At 45.7% G+C, this 18,894-nt stretch overlaps 1 protein-coding gene across 1 annotated transcript in view; it reads right to left on the bottom strand.

The window, feature by feature from the left end:
- LOC139564353 (t-SNARE domain-containing protein 1-like) overlaps positions 1-14,915 on the bottom strand; it is a 157,799-nt gene extending 142,884 nt beyond the window's left edge. The window contains exon 1 of the mRNA XM_071383818.1: positions 14,810-14,915. The gene's annotated coding sequence lies outside the window, so the exon portion shown is untranslated. The remainder of the gene's footprint in view (positions 1-14,809) is intronic.
- Positions 14,916-18,894: the final 3,979 nt, after the last annotated feature.

The following is an 18,894-nucleotide window of genomic DNA, read 5'->3' as shown; positions in this document are numbered from 1 at the left end:
TCTCTCTCTCTCTCTCTCTCTCTCTCTCTCTCTCTCTCTCTCTCTCTCTCTCTCTCTCTCTCTCTCTCTCTCTCTCTCTCTCTCTCTCTCTCTCTCTCTCTCTCTCTCTCTCTCTCTCTCTCTCTCTCTCTCTCTCTCTCTCTCTCTCTCTCTCTCTCTCTCTCTCTCTCTCTCTCTCTCTCTCTCTCTCTCTCTCTCTCTCTCTCTCTCTCTCTCTCTCTTCTCTCTCTCTCTCTCTCTTCTCTATCTTCTCTCTCCATCTGGTTCTGGCATCTTCTGGTTCTGGCAATACCCTAACAAGCTAGAAGTGATCACAGTTTTTGAGTATATCACATCAGTGTCCCCGTCATACAGAAACCCCCAGAATTCAACACCGATATGTCGGTGTCACATGACTAAATTTTAGAACACCAATTTAAGGAGATTAAGAATAACAGTAAAAGCATCTAAACCACAATACCTGGGAATTATTTCACTTCTGGGAGGCAGGGTTTTGTCTAACAAACTGAAGAGTGTATTCTGGGGCAAAAGTACACATCCAGCTGGTGAAACCTAATCTCCCGGGGCGATGGAAGGGAGGCAAGCAGACGTCCAAGTCAACAGAGAAGCAGACCAAGACTCTGACCCCCAAGCTGGCCACCGCGCTACAGACACACAACACACACACACATTACACACACACCAACGCCCCAAGTACTCACACAAGCCCACGGCTCAGTGACAAATGGAAGGGTGTGCTGGCATATTTCATTAGACCAGCTGCACCCACAGGGTGTGTGTGTGTATGTGTGTATGTGAGAGAGAGAGATAGAGAGAGAGAGGGAGAGACAAAGTGAGATCAAACTACTTCAAACTGACCCAATTCCAAATAATATCTGCTCTAAAATCATCTTCTAGGAATTGCTTTTCATACGTTTTAATTCTCATGTCTCTGATAAAACATTAGCACCTGAATTCTAATATGTGTCCTAAAACATCCTCTGGATAAAGCCAGTCGTGTCGTTCCATTACTGGATGGGTGGTCCCAGATTTGTCCGTGGTGGAGCAGCTTGTGGACTTGGCCTGCCATGAGAAAGAGTAATGGCATTTGGCTGATGAACCAAACACTACTGTGGCTCCCCCTTCCTTACCCTCCTACCCTACTGCAGAGAAACAAACACTCTGCATGAAGTAATGCCATCACTGCCATGCATCAATGGCTGTCTATGGGAGGCCTGCCTGACTGAGTCCCACTGCCAGTACTGCCAGCCTACATGGCTCATCCCTGGCTCTGTGTCTGGGAGACCTGTGGGAGTCTTCTTCCCAGGGGAGGGTGGCTGTTCTGGGCTTGGCATTAGGAGAGACAGCCTCTTCCTCTGTGGTTGTGGTGTTTCCTGACCCTTGCTGGGGAGAGGAGCAGATGGACAACTGGACATCCACACTGTGGCCTACTGGTGCCTCGCTCTGCCTGCCACATATGCTTCACCCTGTGGCTATCTGTTTCCTGGATCCCTCACAGCATCACCATGGCTACACAACCCCCAGAAAGAGAAAGGGGGAACACGCACACATACACATGGCTGCACATGGTTATTGTCTATGGCAAAAACATTTGAAATGTTATTGAACAATGAATAATGTGTGAGAAGATGTATCACAGTACATGAAGCAGAATCATTAGGACTATAGCCAACCATCAAGAGATAAAAGGACATTTCAGAAAAAATATAAAAAATAAGCAACTACCTTTACACAGGCAGCCCAATTCTGATCTTTTGACCAATCAAATCAGATATTTTCAAATCATATCGTTTTCAGAGCTAATCGCATTAGTCAAAATACCAATTAGTGGAAACAAGATCAGAAATGGGCTGCCTGTGTAAACAAAGCCCAATAGACATGGCTGGGACTTATTGGTTCTGACAAGATAATCACAACCCTGCAGCAATGACATTCATCAACATAGAAAACACCTCAACAAGTCATCTGGGCACGTACACTTGTGGACTTTCCAACTGAGGCTCAAGCTGTGTATAGTGACATACTGTAAGTGTGACATCATTTATCATAATTCTCAAGCTGGCTAGGGACGTGATTGCATACTTTGGGTCGGGGTGACACTTTTCTGGAATCTTGACTCTGACGCGTCATAGCAGAGGGTGGTAACAATCCATCTGCAGTGTGTTTGGGTATTTGTCATGATTATCATGACTCACAAAGGTAGCAGGCATCAAAAAATTTGCAATGTGTTGCTTCCACAAAAGGAGAATTATGAGTGCTCTAAACAAAAAAAACGTAACATTTCGATTAACATAATAGATGGCTGTTTTAATTTAAATCTGTGCTGTGATATGTAGTGTGTGATGGATCATATTTGTCATTTGTTACATATTTTAACCACACTAATTGTTTGTCTAATTTTCTGACCCATGTACACACACAGGTCTACACACCAACACACACTTTATTAATAGATCATCAATTTCTCCTGCTTTTTCTGGATGTTTTCGTTCCTTCTCCAGCAAAGTAAACTCTGGCATCTCATTGCCCTTGCCAATTCTTCCTGGAATGAACAGAGTTGTGAGGCAGAACCAGGAACTCATTTCATTAGCGTCTGGCTGCCATTGGTGAATGATTAGAGGCTGTCCTCCGTCTGCGCTAGCCCGGCCCAGTGTTCTGAGAGGTTAATAACCAGTAACAATCAATTACTTAACTAATCTGATATGATCAATAAGGTCCTCCAATTGACGAAGCATGCAGCCAGAAGAGGGGCAGAATACGATAAAACCTTCGACATGTAGTAATGGGATGTTTTATTAGAATAGACAATAAAATAACATATGGTGTACATATACTATGTGTATGTATTTACAGTTGATACGTGTTAATGGTGATATTACACTGGTGGAATCTGCAGAATCCAAACTGCTTAAAAAAGAGATCAATGAAGTTTATAATGTTTGTTATAATACAATTAAAAGTGGTCCAAGCCCTAAAGTATTCCCTGTTGCCACATCAAAATAACTATTTTCACCATGAGAGTTTAATCTCAGGTAAAAGAATACAGAATCATGTAGAAAGCAGACAAGCAGGAACACCAAAATTGATGCTTTTATGGAAGTTTGTTATAGACTGTCTCTCATTTGACACATACATTGGACATTTGATTTGCCTGACCCAGTCTCTGTGTCCTCTGAGAGAACATTGGTGTACCAGCAAACTTTTAATTGTCCCATCAACCCATTAGTCGGCTTCTCTTGTATCGGAGTGCATCAAGGTTTGCATGAGAACTGATTATTTTAAATCATCTCTAACCCTCCGTCCAGCCATTACTCACACATCACAGACCACTGGCCTTGTTATTGGGAATCGGCGATGGCCACGCCTCCTTGTCAGTCTTGATCCACAAATTAGTAAATCCACAGCCATGGCCTACACCTCCATTTGTCTCCTTCCTTCACAATGGGGCCTCAATTACTACCCAGGATTCAGTCTCTTACTTTCAGTATGCAATCATAACAATTACCATCCCATCTGACCATCTCACCTCAGCTCATGCTCAACATAATCTTTCAATTGGGAGGAAAACAGTTTTAATGATATGCCTGTTTTTATATATACATTGAAAATGGTTCCCTTAATTACACTACCATTGTGATGACTTGTTGTTGTTGAATTACTCTTTCTCTTGCTGCCTGGGCAATCTAACCAAGTTGACAGTGTAATTGAGAAAATGACCTTGGATTAGTAATTGATGCCGTCAGACAGTCTTGATGATAATGGTGTAATTAATGAGAGTAGTTGACCTAGGATTCATTTGATAACACAGGCATATTAATAACTGAATGACAACCTCAAGAGTTCATCATCAAGATGTCCTCCCTCCTCCGATCTTTGAGATATTATTATTAGTTGGCAACAGCATCACAAACAATCAAATTCATTAAACAATGGATGGTTATGTCCTGATTCCATTTGATTTGAGGTGAGTCAGATTTAAAGGTCCTGATTTGGCCTTGTTTTAGATTTGGTTCATTAACAAATGCTAGCTACCATGACTGAATTCAAACGTGTGGTTTGATGTGGGTGTCTCGTGTGTTCCAGTTGGGAAGCGTTAGCAAAATTATTTAGCCAATTAGCTTCAGCCAGCTGGCGTGCGATCGAGCAAAGTTGGTTTGACTTTGGATAGTCTATCTCTGGGGATAGTTAGGGACTGTCACAAAATTACACAATGTAAATGAGACAATATTTTCATGTTGCACACCTTATAGCTTTCTCAATAAATGCTTTCAACATGTGAATGTATACACTTTAATTGTTTTATAAGTCATTGAAATTTGGAGATTTTAACATATTGTCCCATGTACATTGTGTCATTTTGTAATGGTCCCTAACTAGCCCCGTAAGTCAACCCACATTTAACAAGGGAATTACGATTGGGTCGCCTGCAGCTGAATTCTGAATTGATGATTAGTTGTGTGCTGCCAGTTGTGGGCATTTGGGCAGGATGAAAACAAACCCAACCTTTATTTACATTGTTCACGACCACAAATTTCACAAAACTCTGTTTTGGATGAGACTGACTTTTTCCCCCAGAATTAACCTATCTACACTTTGTTGTCAATTTTGACAGTTGAATAAATGTTTCCGACTCATGTCGATGCCAGGCTGTTTTTTAAATGAGAAGTTGGTTTTTAGGGGCAATTGTTGTTCAGAGCACAAGGTGTGGCCAATCGGTCATCTAACTAACATACACACTGTCACATTCCATTCAGCACCACCAGGGAAAGCACCACATCAGGCCCACGGGCAGCATCTGTAGCATCTGATGTGGTCCTTTCCCTGGGGGTGCTGAATGGAATGTGACAGTGTGTATGTTAGTTAGATGACCGATTGGCCACACCTTGTGCTCTGAACAACAATAACCAGGACCATGGACAGCACTTATATAGGTTACCACCAGTCAACCTATTGAGACATCAGGACCACAGACAGGGTCTGTACAGTCAATCTAACTACACAAGGACCACAAACAGAGTCTGTACAGTGACTCTACCCATGACAACCACGGAGAGCACCTTTCAAAGTTACTGCCAGTCAATCTAACCATATCAGGACCACGGACAGCACCTACACCCCCTGCAGCTGTACTCCAACCCTGCAGTCTGCACAATAATGATGGGTGACATCCACCTTTGATGTTGAACCTGGCTTTTTCTTTCCCTTTATAACAACACATGAAAACAAAGAGCACATAGAGACATATTTAGATCACATGGAGATAAATGCATTGGTGGGCTGAAATACTTCAGCTTATTTCTGAGAAAAGTAGTAGCCATTACTACAGAATGGTCAATAGGGGATTACATATAAACATGCCTGACAAAAGTGAGAAGATAAGGGGGTGGTAGTTGCTTGAACAGTCCACAATGAGTGCTTCACTACAAAGGTGGACTGAGACAGAGAAAGGTGGGGATGAGTCATCTATAGGATGCACCCACAAACAGAGAGAGAGAGAGAGAGAGAGAGAGAGAGAGAGAGAGAGAGAGAGAGAGAGAGAGAGAGAGAGAGAGAGAGAGAGAGAGAGAGAGAGAGAGAGAGACACACACAGAGAGACAGAGAGACAGAGACAGACAGACATAAGAGAGCAAGAGAATGGTTCAAACTTAGAGAAAGAGATAAAAAAAAAATATTGTTCTATATTGTTTTCAATAAGCAATGTGGCAGAGTAAATATAGAGTATTATTATGTGTAGTAATGTGGCAGAGTAAATATAGAGTATTATTATGTGTAGTAATGTGGCAGAGTAAATATAGAGTAGTATTATGCATAGCGATGTGGCAGAGTAAACAGAGTATTATTATGTGTAGTGCTGTGGCAGAGTACATATAGAGTAGTAGTATGTGTAGTAATGTGGCAGCGTAAATATAGAGTATTATTATGCGTAGTGATGTGGCAGAGTAAACAAAGTATTATTATACGTGGTAATGTGGCAGATTAAATATAGAGTATTATTATGTGTAGTAATGTGGCATAGTAAGTATAGAGTATTGTTATGTGTAGTGATGTGGCAGAGTAAACAGAGTATTATTATGTGTAGTAATGTGGCAGGTTAAATATAGAGTATTATTATGTGTAGTAATGTGGCATAGTAAGTATAGAGTATTGTTATGTGTAGTGATGTGGCAGAGTAAACAGAGTATTATTATGTGTAGTAATGTGGCAGGTTAAATATAGAGTATTATTATGTGTAGTAATGTGGCATAGTAAGTATAGAGTATTGTTATGTGTGGTACTGTGTCAGAGTAAACAGACTATTATTATTCGTAGTGATGTGGCAGAGTAAATATAGAGTATTATTATGCGTAGTGATGTGGCAGGGTAAATATAGAGTATTATTATCTGTAGTAATGTGGCAGAGTAAATATCGAGTATAATTATGTGTAGTAGTGTGGCAGAGTAAATACAGTGCCTTCGGACAGTATTCAGACCCCTTGACTTTTTCCACATTTTGTGACGTTACAGCCTTTTTCTAAAATTGATCAAATTTGTCACGCCCTGACCTTAGAGATCCTTATTTATTCTCTATGTTTGGTTAGGTAAGGGTGTGACTCGGGTGGGAGAATCTATGTTTTCTATTTCGTTGTTGTTTTTGGCTAGTGTGGTTCCCAATCAGAGGCAGCTGTCTATCGTTGTCTCTGATTGGGGATCATACACTGCTCAAAAAAATAAAGGGAACACTTAAACAACACAATGTAACTCCAAGTCAATCACACTTCTGTGAAATCAAACTGTCCACTTAGGAAGCAACACTGATTGACAATAAATTTCACATGCTGTTGTGCAAATGGAATAGACAAAAGGTGGAAATGATAGGCAATTAGCCAGACACCCCCAATAAAGGAGTGATTCTGCAGGTGGTGACCACAGACCACTTCTCAGTTCCTATGCTTCCTGGCTGATGTTTTGGTCACTTTTGAATGCTGGCGGTGCTCTCACTCTAGTGGTAGCATGAGACGGAGTCTACAACCCACACAAGTGGCTCAGGTAGTGCAGCTCATCCAGGATGCTGTGGCAAGAAGGTTTGCTGTGTCTGTCAGCGTAGTGTCCAGAGCATGGAGGCGCTACCAGGAGACAGGCCAGTACACCAGGAGACGTGGAGGAGGCCGTAGGAGGGCAACAACCCAGCAGCAGGACCGCTACCTCCGCCTTTGAGCAGGAGGAGCACTGCCAGAGCCCTGCAAAATGACCTCCAGCTGACTAATTGCCTATAATTTCCACCTTTTGTCTATTCCATTTGCACAACAGCATGTGAAATGTATTGTCAATCAGTGTTGCTTCCTAAGTGGACAGTTTGATTTCACAGAAGTGTGATTGACTTGGAGTTACATTATGTTGTTTAAGTGTTCCCTTTATTTTTTTGAGCAGTGTATATACGTTGTCATTTTCCGTTTGGGTTTTGTGCGGGGTTATTTTCCGTTTAGTATATGTGCCTGACGGAACTGTTCGCTTTCGTTTTTGTATTCGTTATTTTTGTTTGAGTGATTCTTGACAAATAAAGATCATGAACACTTTCCACGCTGCGCTTTGGTCCACTCTTCCTTACGACAACGAGCGTTACAGAACACCCCACCAAAAAAGGACCAAGCAGCGTGGCCAGGAGGAGCATGGATCGTGGGCCCGGGAGAAAAGAGAGTGGAGGACATCCTGGACCTGGGAGGAGGAATTGGCAGGGGACAAGACCCTGCCATGGAAGCAGGCGGAAGAAAGAAGCGAAAGAAGAACGACGACGATACGAGGAGTCAAGGCAATGACGGAAGCACGAGAGGCAGCCCCCAAAACATTTTGTGGGGAGGGGAGGGGGAACACGGGGAGATTGGCGGAGGTAGGGTTTAGACCTGAGCCAACTCCACGTGCTTACCGTGGGGAGCGTGTGACTGGTCAGGCACCGTGTTATGTAGTGATGCGCACGGTGTCTCCAGTTCGCATTCATAGCCCGGTGCGCTCTGTTACAACTCCCCGCAGTTGCCGTGCTAGAGTGGGCATTCAGCCAGGACGGATTATGCCGGCTCAGCGTTCCTGGCCTCCGGTGCGTCTCTTCGGTCCAGGATATCCTGCGCCAGCTCTACGCACGGTATCCCCAGTTCGCCAGCACAGCCCGGTGCGGCCTGTTCCAGCTCCCCGCACTTGCCGTGCTACAGGGGGGATTCAGCCAGGACGCGTTGTGCCAGCTCTACGCTCCAGACCTCCAGTGCGCCTCCACGGCCCAGCATATCCTGCGCCGGCTCTACGCACTATGCCTCCAGTGCGCCTTCATAGCCCAGTGCGTCCCGTGCCAGTTCTCCACACTCACTGAGCTCGAATGGGTATCCTGCCAGGATGTGTTGTGGCAGCTCCCCGCACCAGGCTTCCAGTACATCTCCTCAGTCTAGTGAGACCTGTTCCGGTTCCACGTACGAAGCCTCCAGTGATGATCCATGGCCCGGAGCCTGTAGTGATGATCCATGGCACGAAGCCTCCAGTGATAATCCATAGCCCGGAGCCTCTAGTGATAATCCATGGCACGAAGCCTCCAGTGATGATCCATGGCACGAAGCCTCCAGTGATGATCCATGGCACGAAGCCTCCAGTGATGATCCATGGCACAAAGCTTCCAGTGATGATCCATGGCACTGAGCCTTCAGCGAGGGTTCCAAGTCCAGAGCCTTCAGCGAGGGTTCCCAGTCCAGAGCCTTCAGCGAGGGTTCCCAGTCCAGAGCCTTCAGCGAGGGTTCCCAGTCCAGAGCATTCAGCGAGGGTTCCCAGTCCGGAGCATTCAGCGAGGGTTCCAAGTCCGGAGCCTTCAGCGACAGTCGACAGTCCGGAGGCGCCAGCGACGGTCCACCATCCGGAGCTTCCAGCGACGGTCCCCAGTCCGGACCCTCCAGAGACGGTCCCCAGTCCGGAGCCTCCAGCGACGGTCCCCAGTCCGGAGCCTCCAGCGGCGGTCCCCAGTCCGGAGTCTCCAGCGGCGGTCCGCAGTCCGGAGTCTCCAGCAACGGTCCGCAGTCCGGAGTCTCCAGCGGCAGTCCGCAGTCTGGAGTCTCCAGCGGTGGTCTGCAGTCCGGAGCCTCCGGCGATGATCTGCAGTCCGGAGCCTCCGGCGATGATCTGCGGTCCGGAGGTCCCGGCACCGGAGGCGCCACCGAAGTGGGGGGAGCCTAAAGCGGGGCGAGGTCTGCGTCCCTAATGTCCATAATTTATGTCCAAATACCTCCTTTTTGTTCGCGCGTTCAGTACACAATCCAAACTCATGATGCGCGGGCAAGTCCATGCGACAGTTCAGACGAAAAGTCATATTACAGTTCGTAGAAACATGTCAAACGAAGTATAGAATCAATCTTTAGGATGTTTTTATTAACATAAATCTTCAATAATGTTCCAACCGGAGAATTCCTTTCTCTTCAGACATGCGATGGAACGCAGGTCTAACTATCACGTGAACGTGTGTGGTCAGCTCATGGCACTCTGCCAGAGCCCTGACTCAAAGAGCCCTCATTCTCCCCTCCTTCACAGTAGAAGCATCAAACAAGGTTCTAAAGACTGTTGACATCTAGTCGAAGCCTTAGGAAGTGCAATATGACCAATATCCCACTGTATCTTCGATAGGCAATGAGTTGAAAACCTACAAACCTCAGATTTCCCACTTCCTGGTTGGATTCTTTCTCAGGTTTCTGCCTGCTATATGAGTTCTGTTATACTCACAGACATCATTGAAACAGTTTTAGAAACTTCAGAGTGTTTTCTATCCAAATCTACTAATAATATGCATATATTAGCAACTGGGCGTGAGTAGCAGGCAGTTTACTCTGGGCACCTTATTCATCCAAGCTACTCAATACTGCCCACAGCCATAAGAAGTTCCTTGAGATGTTTCTACAACTTGATTGGAGTCCACCTGTGGTAAATTACATTGACAGACATGATTTGGAAAGGCACTGATGGGTTCTTCCAAACTTGAAATATTGTTAATCATCAGGTATCCTATGGAAAGGAGAAGAGCCACAGTCTGGTTGTTACACCAGAAGTGAATGGTTTTCTGTAGGAGGCATGTATATGCTGGTGTCAATTAAGGTTGAATGTGAGCCAGGGGCTTGGAATGTTACTGAGTAAGGGAAAGGCAGTCACAAGGTTGCGGTCACTGATAAGGGTGGAGAGCTGTGGATTAGTGAAGAATGGGGGCCGAGGTTAGGTCAGGTCACAGTAAGGGAGAAGGAACAGTTTATTACCCACATCACTTAACTTCCTGCCTAGCAATAAAGATGTCATGTTTCGAAGGAAGGAGAAGACGTCACCTAAATTGGGGTATATATACTTGTGCTGGTGGGAACATGGCTTTGTCTTATGCAGCTGTGTGACCCTAGTGGGTGAAAAAACTTGGTTTGAGCTTTACTAATTGTCCGTGAGTTTTTACTCTTTATTTAGAACCTTAGAATCTTTCAGAAGGACAACCATCTCCGCAGAACTTCACCAATCAGGCCTTTATGGTAGAGTGGCCAGACGGAAGCTACTCCTCAGTAAAATGCACAAGACAGCCCGCTTGGAGTTTGGCAAAAGACAGCTAAAGACACTCAGACCATGAGAAACAAGATTCTCTGGTCTGATGAAATGAAGATTGAACTACTTGGTCTGAATGCCAAGCGTCACGTCTGGAGGAAAGCTGGCACCATCCCTACGGTGAAGCATGTTGGTGGCAGCATCATGCTGTGGGGATGTTTTTCAGGGGCAGGTACTGGGAGACTAGTTAGGATTGAGGCAAAGATGAACGGAGCAAAGTACAGAGAGATCCTTGATGAAAACCTGCTCCAGAGCGCTCAGGACCTCAGACTGGGGCGAGGTTCACCTTCCAACAGGATAACGACACTAAGCACACAGCCAAGAGAACACAGGAGTGGTTTCAGGAAAAGTCTCTGAATGTCCTTGAATAGCCAAGCCAGAGCCCAGACTTGAACCTGATTGAACATCTCTGGAGAGACCTGAAAATAGCTGTGCAGCAACATTCCCCATCCAACTTGACAAAGCTTGAGAGGGTCTGCAGAGAAGAATGGGAGAAATTCCCCAAATCAAACCATATCAAATTTTATTAGTCACACGCGCCGAATACAACAGGTGTAGACCTTACAGTGAAATGCTTACTCACGAGCCCCGACAGTGCAGTTTAAAAAAAATACAGATAAGAATAAGAGCTAAAAGTAACAAGTAATTAAAGAGGGGCGGTAAAAAAAACAATATACTGTATACAGGGGGGTGCCGGTACAGAGTCAATGTGCGGGGGCACCAGTTAGTTGAGGTAGTATGTACATGTAGGTAGAGTTAATTAAAGTGACTATGCATAGATGACAACAGAGAGTGGCAGTGGTGTGGAGAGGGGGGGGGGGGTGCAATGTGAAAGTCTGGGTAGCCATTTGACTAGATATTCAGGAGTCTTATGGCTTGGGGGTGGAAGCTGTTTAGAAGCCTCTTGGACCTAGACTTGGCGCTCCGGTACCGCTTGCCGTGGGGTAGCAGAGAGAACAGTCTATGACTAGGATGGATGGAGTCTTTGACAATTTTTAGGGCCTTCCTCTGACACCGCCTGATATAGAGGTCCTGGATGGCAGGAAGCTTGCACTCAGTGATGTACTGGGCCGTTCGCACTATCCTCTGCAGTGCCTTGCGGTCGGTGGCTGAGCAGTTGCCATACCAGGCAGTGATGCAACCAGTCAGGATGCTCTCGAAGGTGCAGCTGTAGAACCTTTAGAGGATCTGAGGACCCATGCCAAATCTTTTCAGTCTCCTGAGGGGGAATAGGTTTTGTCGTGCCCTCTTCACGACTGTCATGGTGTGCTTGGACCATGTTAGTTTGTTGGTGATGTGGACACCAAGGAACTTGAAGCTCTCAACCTGCTCCACTGTAGCATGGAGAATGATGGGCCTGCTCGGTCCTCCTTTTGCTGTAGTCCACAACCATCTCCTTTGTCTTGATCACGTTGAGGGAGAGGTTGCTGGCCTAGCACCACACGGCCAGGTCTCTGACCTACTCCCTATAGGCTGTCTCGTTGTTGTCGGTGATCAGGCCTACCACTGTTGTATCATTGGCAAATTTAATGATGGTGTTGGAGTCGTGCCTGGCCATGCAGTCATGAGTGAACAGGGAGTACAGGAGGAGGCTGAGCACGCACCCCTGACGGGCCCGTGTTGAGGATCAACTTGGCAGATGTGTTGGTTCCTACCCTTACCACCTGGGGGTGGCCCGTCATGAAGTCCAGGATCCAGTTGCAGTGGGAAGTGTTTAGTCCCAGGGTCCTTAGCTTATTGATGAGCTTTGAGGGCACTATGGTGTTGAACGCTGAGCTGTAGTCAATGAATAGCATTCTCACATAGTTGTTCCTTTTGTCCAGATGAGAAAGGGCAGTGTGGAGTGCAACAGTGACTGCATCATCTGTGGATCTGTTGGGGTGGTATGCAAATTGGAGTGGGTCTAGGGTTTCTGGGATGAATGGTGTTGATGTGAGCCATGACCAGCCTTTCAAAGCACTTCATGTCTACAGATGTGAGTGCTACAGGTCGGTAGTCATTTAGGCAGGTTACCTTAGTGTTCTTGGGCACAGGCACTATGGTAGTCTGCTTGAAATATGTTGGCATTACAGACTTGGACAGGGAGAGGTTGAAAATGTCAGTGAAGACACTTGCTAGTTGGTCAGCGCATGCTCACAGTACACGTCCTGGTAATCCGTCTGGCCCTGCGGCATTGTGAATGTCGACCTGTCTAAAGGTCTTACTCACATTGGCTGCGGAGAGCGTGATCACACAGTCTTCCGGTACAGCTGGTGCTCTCATACATGTTTCAGTGTTATTTACCTCGAAGCGAGCATAGAAGTAGTTTATCTCATCTGGTAGGCTCGTGTCACCGGGCAGCTCTCGGCTGTGCTTCCCTGTGTAGTCTGTAATGCGTTGCAGGCCCTGCCACATCCGACGAGGGTCAGAGCCGGTGTAGTACGACTCGATCTTAGTCCTGTATTGAAGCTTTGTCTGTTTGATGGTTCATCGGAGGGCATAGCGGGATTTCTTATAAGTTTCCGGGTTAGAGTCCCACTCCTTGAAAGCGGCAGTTCTAGCCTTTAGCTCAGTGTGGATGCTGCCTCTAATCCATGGCTTCTGGTTCGGGTATGTACATACGGTAATCGTGGGGACGACGTCATCGATCCACTTATTGATGAAGCCAATGACAGATGTTGTGTACTCCTCAATGCCAGCAAAACAGTCCTGTAGCTTAGCATCTGCTTCATCTGACCAATTCTTTATCAATTTAGTCACTGTGCTTCCTGCTTTAATTTTTTCGTGTAAGCAGGAATCAGGAGGATAGAATTATGGTCAGATTTGCCAAATGGTGGGTGAGGGAGAGCTTTGCATGCATCTCTGTGTGTGGAGTAAAGGTGGCCCAGAGTTATTTTCCCTCTGGTTGCACATTTAACATGTTGATAGAAATTAGGTAAAACTGATTTAAGTTTCCTTGCATTAAAATCCCCAGCTACTAGGAGCACCGCCTCTGGGTGAGCGTTTTCTTGTTTGCTTACGGCAGAATACAGCTCATACAATGCTATCTTAGTGCCAGCCTCTGACTGTGGTGGTATGTAAACAGCTACAAAGAAATACAGGTATGCCAAGCTGGTAGCGTCCAACCCAAAAAGACGTGAGGCTGTCATCGCTGCCAAATGTGCTTAAACAAAGTACTGAGTAAAGGGTATGAATACTTATGTAAATGTAGAATTTGTAATACGTTTTTTAAAATACATTTTCAAAAAAATCTAAAAACCTGTTTTTGCTTTGTCATTATGTGGTACTGTGTGTAGATTAATGAGGTGGGGGGGACGTAATCAATTTTAGAACAAGGCTGTAGCATAATAAAATGTGTAAAAGTCAAGTGGTCTGAATACATTTTGAATGCACCGTATAGAGTATTATTATATGTAGTAATGTGGTAGAGTACATGTTTAGTATTATTATATGTAGTAATGTGGCAGAGTAAATATAGAGTATTATTATATGTAATAATGTGGCAGAGTAAATATAAAGTATTATTATGTGTATTGATGTGTAATCATTTAATAAGAACGTAACAAAACCTGTAAACCTCATCCACGTATGATTTGCCATGTCTATGACAACCCAAAGCACATCAGCAGCAGGGGAAGGAGCTGATTGGGCAGTCGGAAACCATGTGCAAACTAATTGGCTGAGAGAGGGATAAACAGAGAGCATCAAGCATTGCTGATTGGTTGCCTGCCTGAAGAGGAAGCCGGCAGCATGCAGGCTGAGTGTTCTCATTCAGACAGCTGCGCGTGGTTTAACAACAGACAGAGATAGCCAGATAAACAGCATATACAGTACATCCCACCATCTATCTATCTCTCTCTTCCTATATGTATCACTCCATCTCCCGAGGTTATATTTTGACACACACGCACACACACACGCACACGCACACGCACACGCACACACACACACACACACACACACACACACACACACACACACACACACACACACACACACACACACACACACACACACAGGCTAGACACATAGCGTACGAACAAAGTACAATAAATATCAGTCCTTCCTGGTTCTGCTTCCTGGATGCATCAACGGAAGAGCATCCTTAATGGCTTCCTCTCTTCCCTCTCATCCCTGCCTCCTCCTCATTCCCTCCTCTCTCTCTCCTTCCACTCCCTTTGTCTCTGACCACAGCATTATTCAGATAACGAGAGAAAACAGCATGAAAAATAGGGATGGATTTCCCACACATTACCTTCCTCTGGAAAGAGAGAGAGAGTGAGTGCCGTGCTCTGAGATTCAACTCCAATTTAGCAGCAGCTTCCAGACAGCTATGGCTTAAACATCACATGACCTGCCACCTGCTCCTGCAGCACAGTCATATGACAGGTTAGGCAGGAGAAATGCACTCTGGGATATGCAGTAATGAGTGCCAAATTGACTGCGGAAATCGAGGAACAATAGCAATTACAGAGATAGAAACAGAAAAAAATTGAAAATGAAACAAAGTGGATTCATTGTTCTTAATGCTTTATGCAATGGGTAATCTATGTCTGTCATTTGTGTAATATACATTTCGCATGCGGTGATAGAAATTAACTACATTTATAAATCTATAACTGGAAACAAATGGTTATGTTGACTTCTTCTATTTTCCAAATGAAGTGTTTCATATCTGGGATATATCCTGTGAGTTCGATGGTGTTGTGTTCCACTTAATGCTGTTATTGTCACGCCTGCTCCTGCGCTTCCCCCCTGGCGCTCGAGGGAGCCAGGCTCCCCAGCATTGTGCACGCCTGCCATCATCATTATGTACGCCTCCCCCCTGTCTGTTCCCGATTAAATGTTTGACTCCCCGTACCTGCTTCTTATCTCTGGCGTCGACCCTTACAGTTTATGGACCTTAGAACAAGAAGAGTCTGCAGAGAGAAAGAGAGAGAGAGAGATACAGAGAGATGGAGAGAGATACACAGAGAGAGAGATACAGAGAGAAAGAGAGAGATACACAGAGAGAGAGAGAGAGAGAGAGAGAGAGAGAGAGAGAGAGAGAGAGAGAGAGAGAGAGAGAGAGAGAGAGAGAGAGAGAGAGAGAGAGAGAGAGAGAGAGAGAGAGAGAGAGAGAGAGGAATCTCTAAACTGGAGCTGTATCTGACCTTAGTGAGGTGAGTATATAGTGGGCCAGTCACAGCCAGTGAATGGCAGAGATGTAAGGAAGTGTGAAGGAGAGATTAATATTACATTAACCTGGGTGAAACAGGGTAAACCAGGATCTCCTGGGACCAGAGGTGACAGTCCTCAGTGAGAGGCAACACAGTCTCCACCATAGAAATAGGATTACTTGCTGGGCTCTCCAGGGGAAGAATGCCCTAACTAACATTGGCAAAATATCACTCCTCCCTGCCTCTCTCTCTGTCGACCTTCACACCCTCACACTGGGTGTTTATGGCAGCCACAGCCACGGAGGGACAGAGGGATGGGACTACTGCCTAAGTCTGTTCTCTTGGACGGTCAGTATTTCAGAAGCTTTTAGATTTGTTCTACATTCTCTGGTGCGTATCTCTTTCAGTCATGCATGTCAAGTGGCGTCAAGGCAGTATGTGCAATCTAATGTTACGATAGTCCGCTAAACTGTTACTGTTTACCTAAATCCACCACTATCATCTCTGCCATTGTGTATGATATTGTATCTTGAAGTACAGTCTTCTGTAAAGTATAATCATCTTACTGCTCTCTGTGTTTTGTCTGATTGTTTGTACCACAAACTTAAGTAGAAATATAGAATCTCTATAACTGGTACACACTACCATCTGTGGTTTCCATTTTCAACTGACATGTTTGGCATCGTCCACAGTTCTGTGGTAGGTTTGGGCCATGTGTGTCTCCTCTGTGTACAAGACTGCTGGCCAGAGGGAGGGAGGGAGGGAGGGAGAGAGGGAGGGAGGAGGGAGGGTCGAGGTGAAACATGAGAAATGCTGCACATCATCAGTAACATTAGTTAGTTTTTTTTTTTGGAGGTGGGGTGTGTTAACATTTTAGCTGCAGACTTTTTGTTCTATAGTAGTTAGTTAGTTGAATCACTGCTCAGATATGAGACTGTGGTATTTTATTACTCTTTCTCAAAACTTTTAGTGGTATGTTCAATTTCAACTGTCATCCATTATGGCCGATGAATTCATCAAGAAGAATTAATGAAATGTAGATGTTTACTATGTTACAGTAAACAACAGAACAATGATACATGGAAAGTTATACGGATAAAAGCAGATAGTTGTACAAATAAATACAGATATTTACAGTGAGAACATTGTCACGCTGGTATAACGGATTTTGAAGACAGGCGCAGGAACACTGTCATGAGAATTTTTATCCCAATGGTTGAACTCAACTATCACTATAGCTTTGACCAATTCCCAGAAGTTTGTAAGACCCTGGTTAATGAAGAATTAGACAAAGCCCTCAGTCTGCAATAGGTTAGTTCTTTATTCAGAGAGTACTCTGAAGTCAAAAACGCAAACAGTAATTTTTAAAATCCCTGGTCAGCGAAGCGTCCAGGATGTCCACCGCAGGAACCCAGCACTGCCCCTCTTGGCCGTACCCCTCCCAGTCGATGAGGTACTGGAGACACCACCCCCCCCCCGACTCCTCTGGTCATCGAGGGCGGTCCGGTGTACTCACTCCGGGAGGTCCTGGATTCGAGGCATCGGGGGGGGGGGGGGTGTCTCCAGTACCTCATCGACTGGGAGGGGTACGGCCAAGAGGAGCAGGGCTGGGTTCCTGCGGTGGACATCCTGGACGGTAAACGGTACGTTACCTCATTAACCCTCCTCAGGACTTTAAATGGCCCCACAAACCGCGGGTTCAGCTTCCGGCAGGTTCCGGGTGGAGAGCCATACCCGGTGGACTGGGGAGAAATCAGGCGCCTCACTGCTGTGGCGGTCGGCCTGTTCCTTGTGCCGACGCACGGCTCGCTGGAGACAGGTGACTTCCGGCGCAGACAGAGATGGCCGCCTCGCTTCGCGTTCCTAGGAAACTATGCAGTATTTAGTTTTTCTATGTGTTATTTCTTACATTGTTACCACAGGAAATCTTAGGTTTTATTACATTCAGTCGGTTGGAACTATTGGATATAAGAGCAATGTCCACTCACCAACATTACGACCAGGAATACGACTTTCCCGAAGCGGATCCTCTGTTTGGTTCATCACCCAGGACAATGGATCGGATCGCAGCTGGCAACCCAAAACAACGGCGATTCTTGTTTCGGTGCGTGAAGAAGCCAGGTGGCTGTACCGACTCTGATGACGTATCCCGAGTGAGCCATGTTTCCGTGAAACAAAGAACGTTACAATCTCTGATGTCTCTCTGGAAGGCAACCCTTGCTCAGATTTCGTCTACCTTGTTGTCAAGAGACTGGACATTAGCGAGTAGTATGCTCTGGAGCGGTGCGCGATGTGGCCGTCTACGGAGCCTGACCAGAAGACCGCTCCGTCTGGGGGCAGACGGAGCGGTCTTCTGGTCAGGCTCCCGAGCATACACAGTCATGTATATTCCCCCCAAGCAGACACATCGACAACCCTGAAAAAACTTAATTTGACTCTATGTAAACTGGAGACCACATATCATGAGGCTGCATTTATTGTAGCTGGGTATTTTAACAATGCTAATCTGAAAACTGAAAATTTTATCAGCATATCGAATGCGCAACCCGGGCTGGCAAAACCCTGGATCATTGTTATTCTAACTTCCGCGATGCATATAAAGCCCTCCCCCGCCCTCCCTTCGGAAAATCTGACCACGATTCCATTTTGTTTCTCCCAGCCTATAGACAGAAACTAAAACAGGAAGCGCCCGTGCTCAGGTCTGCTCAAAACTGGTCCGACCAATCGGATTCCACGCTTCAAGATTGCTTCAATCACGTGGACTGGGATATGGTCCGCATAGCGTCGGACAATAACATTGATGAATACGCTGATTCGGTGAGCGAGTTCATTAGCAAGTGCATCGGTGATGTTGTACCCACGGCGTCTATTAAAACATTCCCCAACCAGAAACCGTAGATTGATGGCAGCATTCGTGCAAACCTGAAAGCACGAACCACTGCTTTTAATCAGAGCAAGGTGACCAGAAACATGACTGAATACAAACAGTGTAGCTATTCCCTCCGCAGGGCAATCAAACAAGCTAATCGTCAATATAGAGACAAAGTAGAGTCGCAATTCAATGGCTCGGACACGAGAGGTATGTGGCAGGGTCTACAGTCAATCACGGACTACAAAAGGAAAACCAGCCCCGTCGCGGACCACGATGTCTTGCTCCCAGACAAACTAAACAACTTCTTTG

The sequence above is a fragment of the Salvelinus alpinus genome, chromosome 35 (genome assembly GCF_045679555.1).
Source record: "Salvelinus alpinus chromosome 35, SLU_Salpinus.1, whole genome shotgun sequence".
NCBI lineage: Eukaryota > Metazoa > Chordata > Actinopteri > Salmoniformes > Salmonidae > Salvelinus > Salvelinus alpinus.
This window is presented reverse-complemented; position numbering and strand designations above follow the sequence as displayed.